The following is a 5,000-nucleotide window of genomic DNA, read 5'->3' as shown; positions in this document are numbered from 1 at the left end:
GTGTACTCGTCGAATCCGATTCGCCCCGTCGTATCCCATATCCGTGCATAACACACGATATGCGGAGAGAAAATTTGAAGGATGTGGGTGATAGAGATGTACGTGTACGCGCACACTCGCTCGCAATGTATCTCGCGTCCCCGGCGATCGAAGATGACGCGATCCGCGCCGATCTTATTCGTTGTTTGCAAGCAGACAACTCGAACGAGATTCGATCGGCTTACATTTCCTCCTATTAGCGGCTGCGAGCCGCGCGTGGAAGAATCGTTGTCACAAACAACACGTCTCCTCGCCACTCCTCCGAGTACAATGCGAAGCCGCTGTGCCGGCGCTGCCGCTCTCCCGACGCTCGCTCTCTAAGTGAGAAAAGAGCCGGCGGAGGAGGCGGCGCGGCCACGGTTATCGAAAACTAAACTCTTTGACGACCTCAGAGCAGGCGAGATTACCCGCTGAATTTAAGCATATTATTAAGCGGAGGAAAAGAAACTAACTAGGATTTCCTTAGTAGCGGCGAGCGAACAGGAAAGAGCCCAGCACCGAATCCCGCGGTTCCGCCGCAGGGAAATGTGGTGTTTGGGAGGATCCGCTTATCCCGAGGTGTCGCGTCGCGTCCAAGTCCATCTTGAATGGGGCCACTTACCCGTAGAGGGTGCCAGGCCCGTAGCGACCGGTGCGCGTCTCGGGAGGATCTCTCCTTAGAGTCGGGTTGCTTGAGAGTGCAGCTCTAAGTGGGTGGTAAACTCCATCTAAGGCTAAATACGACCACGAGACCGATAGCGAACAAGTACCGTGAGGGAAAGTTGAAAAGAACTTTGAAGAGAGAGTTCAAGAGTACGTGAAACCGTTCAGGGGTAAACCTAAGAAACCCAAAAGATCGAACGGGGAGATTCATCGTCAGCGGCGCTGGCTTCGCGTCGGTGGGCGATGTCCCGCGGAGTCCTCGCGGCTCTCGCGCGGGCACGCTACCGTGCGTCGATGTCCGGCGCTCGTCGTCGTGCACTTCTCCCCAAGTAGAACGTCGCGACCCGCTGGGTGTCGGTCTACGGTCCGGGTGCGGTGACTGTCGCGTCGCCGGTAAAACGGCACGCGACAAACCCCCGGTCGCCCGGCCGGCTGCTCGGCGGTACGCGCAAGGTATCAGGCCGCACTATTTACGGTGCGTCGAGGCCGTCGCAAGCGCGCGCCACGGTACTCGGAGGTTACGGACTTTGCGCCGTCCCCGGTCCTGGCCCGCTGTTGGTTGAAGTACGGTTCACCTTCGACAGGCCTGTCGAACGTCCCTCTTATTCCCTTGTGGGAATCGAGGGGGATCTATACCGGTCGGCGACGCTACTGCTTTGGGTACTCTTAGGACCCGTCTTGAAACACGGACCAAGGAGTCTAACATGTACGCGAGTCATTGGGACTTGTCGCGAGACCTAAAGGCGTAATGAAAGTGAAGATCGACCCTGGCCGTCGATCGAGGGAGGATGGGCCGCGTCGCGATGCGGCCTCGCACTCCCTGGGCGTCTCGTTCTCATCGCGAGAAGAGGCGCACCCAGAGCGTACACGTTGGGACCCGAAAGATGGTGAACTATGCCTGGTCAGGACGAAGTCAGGGGAAACCCTGATGGAGGTCCGTAGCGATTCTGACGTGCAAATCGATCGTCGGAACTGGGTATAGGGGCGAAAGACTAATCGAACCATCTAGTAGCTGGTTCCCTCCGAAGTTTCCCTCAGGATAGCTGGCACTCGACCGTTCCCCACGGAACGCGAACGAGTCTCATCTGGTAAAGCGAATGATTAGAGGCCTTGGGGCCGAAACGACCTCAACCTATTCTCAAACTTTAAATGGGTGAGATCTCTGGCTTTCTTGAATTATGAAGCCACGAGCATCTCGGATCAGAGTGCCAAGTGGGCCATTTTTGGTAAGCAGAACTGGCGCTGTGGGATGAACCAAACGCAGAGTTAAGGCGCCCAACTCGACGCTCATGGGACACCATGAAAGGCGTTGGTTGCTTAAGACAGCAGGACGGTGGCCATGGAAGTCGGAATCCGCTAAGGAGTGTGTAACAACTCACCTGCCGAAGCAACTAGCCCTGAAAATGGATGGCGCTGAAGCGTCGAGCCTATACTCTGCCGTCAGCGGCAAGTGGGGCGGCAACGGGAGCGCCGGGCGCGTCGTGTCTTGTTGGTACGGTGTCGCAAGGTCTCTCGCGTCGTCACGAAGCCCTGACGAGTAGGAGGGTCGCGACGGTGAGCGCAGAAGGGTCTGGGCGCGAGCCTGCCTGGAGCCGCCGTCGGTGCAGATCTTGGTGGTAGTAGCAAATACTCCAGCGAGGCCCTGGAGGACTGACGTGGAGAAGGGTTTCGTGTGAACAGCCGTTGCACACGAGTCAGTCGATCCTAAGCCCTAGGAGAAATCCTATGTCAATGACGGCGTACAATATACTCGAGTGTCGAAGAAACACAGCAACAAAACAGCAGAACCGAGCGAGTCGCGCACGAACGTCGCTTTACGCGCGCGTTCCGTTGCCGCTGGCGAGCGACGTTTTGATGATGATGATGATGTATATAAAGACACACGCCCGTCGGGCGAAAGGGAATCCGGTTCCTATTCCGGAACCCGGCAGCGGAACCGCATACAATTCGGGCCCTCGTAAGAGTGTTCGTCGGGGTAACCCAAAATGACCTGGAGACGCCGTCGGGAGATCCGGGAAGAGTTTTCTTTTCTGTATAAGCGTTCGAGTTCCCTGGAAACCTCTAGCAGGGAGATAGGGTTTGGAACGCGAAGAGCACCGCAGTTGCGGCGGTGTCCGGATCTTCCCCTCGGACCTTGAAAATCCAGGAGAGGGCCACGTGGAGGTGTCGCGCCGGTTCGTACCCATATCCGCAGCAGGTCTCCAAGGTAAAGAGCCTCTAGTCGATAGAATAATGTAGGTAAGGGAAGTCGGCAAATTGGATCCGTAACTTCGGAATAAGGATTGGCTCTGAGGAGCGGGGCGTGTCGGGCTTGGTCGGGAAGCGGGTCTGGCTGACGTGCCGGGCCTGGGCGAGGTGAACGGTCGGCGTTCTCGCGCCGGTCCCGGGATCCGAGCTCGGTCCCGTGCCTTGGCCTCCCGCGGATCTTCCTTGCTGCGAGGCTTCCGTGGCGGCGCGAGCCGTCGTGGTCGTCCTCTTCGGCCGCCATTCAACGCTCAGCTCAGAACTGGCACGGACTAGGGGAATCCGACTGTCTAATTAAAACAAAGCATTGCGATGGCCCTCGCGGGTGTTGACGCAATGTGATTTCTGCCCAGTGCTCTGAATGTCAACGTGAAGAAATTCAAGCAAGCGCGGGTAAACGGCGGGAGTAACTATGACTCTCTTAAGGCCCCGGCCCTCCCCACGGCCGGGGCCTTCCGAATACAGATGTGAATTTCCGGGATGCAACAGAAGCTTTCCAACCAACCGAGGAAGAGGTGTCCACCACCAGAGAGCTCACAAGGATTGGTACGATACACAACTACATGTACCAGCGGACAAATCAAGATGGTCATCCGAAGAGGTTGCGATGCTGGCCAGAAAAGAAGTAGAACTCATTAATAAGGATCATCCACCACGATTCATAAACCAAGAGCTTCACAAATCCTTTCCCCACCGCTCTCTCGAAGCGATTAAAGGTAGAAGGAAAAGGCTGGATTACAAAGAGATGTTGAAAGCACTCCAGCAGGAAAGAGAGGGATCACAAGAAACTCTTGACCAACAAGACGAAGACACAGAAGATCCTTCGGAAGAGGCGTTCCTAACTTTTCTGGAATCTCTACCAGAACCAAGGAATCAGAACTTCCAGGCCATCCGCCTACATAAAATTGCACTAGAAGCAAGATCACAGGGAAAAACACCTACCCTACAAAAGCTAGCGCTCTATTTGAGAGAGGTGTTCCCACCTCCTGCTAAGAGATTACGAGGACCGCCGAAGGCGTGCCAGGTATCAGATCTAAGTAAGAGGCACGCAAGAAGACGACAATTTGCCATAACCCAGCAGACGTGGAAGAAAAACCGCAAAAGATGCATCACATCTATCCTCGAAGATCTGGACTCTGTCGCACATCCTCCTAGGCAAGTAATGGAGCCATACTGGTCTGAGATAATGACCACACACTCAAATGCAAAACCACCTTCAAGAGGTGAAAGAAACGTCGAAGAAATTTGGCGACCAATTATAGAAAACGACCTGAAATGGGGACGAGTTCAACGTGCATCCGCGGCTGGACCAGATGGAATATCACCACGACTCTTTAGAGCAATTCCAGCCAAAACTTTGATAAGAATATACAATCTACTGATGTGGTGCGGTCGGCTCCCCGAGGAACTCCTTAAGTCAAGGACAGTCTTCCTGCCAAAGAAGAAAAATGCGACGGAACCAGGCGATTTTCGACCAATCACAATACCATCGGTATTGGTAAGAGGCCTACACAAAATCCTGGCTAAGAGAATAGAGACAACACTAGATATAGATGCCAGACAACGAGCGTTTAGGAGTACGGATGGATGTGCGGACAACACATTCCTCCTAGACATGCTTCTACGAACACACAGAAGGAAGTTCAGATCCCTATACATGGCATCGCTAGATATCAGCAAAGCGTTCGATTCAGTCTCCCACCCGGCAATAGCGACAACGCTGAGAGAAATTGGGGTGCCAAAACCGATGGTCCAATATCTGATCGATGCATACGAGAAATCTAAGACCTACCTCGAAGAAGACACTTGGACATCTGCTCTGATCCACCCAAATAGAGGAGTGCGTCAGGGAGATCCATTGTCACCAATAATCTTCAACATCGTGACTCACCAGCTTCTCCAAAGACTCCCACAAGATATAGGTGTTCGTCTAGGACAGACCACCATCAACGCGGCTGCATTCGCTGACGACCTGCTTCTCTTCGCCACGACACCACCGGGACTTCAACGATTAATCGATGAGGTAACGACGTATCTGGCTAGTTGTGGAATGATCATCAATCCGGCAAAAAGTA

The 5,000-nt window shown here is 54.2% G+C and overlaps 1 pseudogene; it reads left to right on the top strand.

Annotated features, from left to right (window-relative positions):
* Window positions 1–422: 422 nt before the first annotated feature.
* Window positions 423–5,000, top strand: part of LOC138944334 (large subunit ribosomal RNA) — a 7,289-nt pseudogene continuing 2,711 nt past the window's right edge.

The sequence above is a fragment of the Polyergus mexicanus genome, unplaced genomic scaffold (assembly GCF_030449975.1).
Source record: "Polyergus mexicanus isolate NDT 795.1 unplaced genomic scaffold, iyPolMexi1.0 SCAF_158, whole genome shotgun sequence".
NCBI classification, from domain to species: domain Eukaryota; kingdom Metazoa; phylum Arthropoda; class Insecta; order Hymenoptera; family Formicidae; genus Polyergus; species Polyergus mexicanus.
The sequence above is the reverse complement of the archived record's forward strand: the minus strand, read 5'-3'. Positions and strand labels throughout refer to the sequence as shown.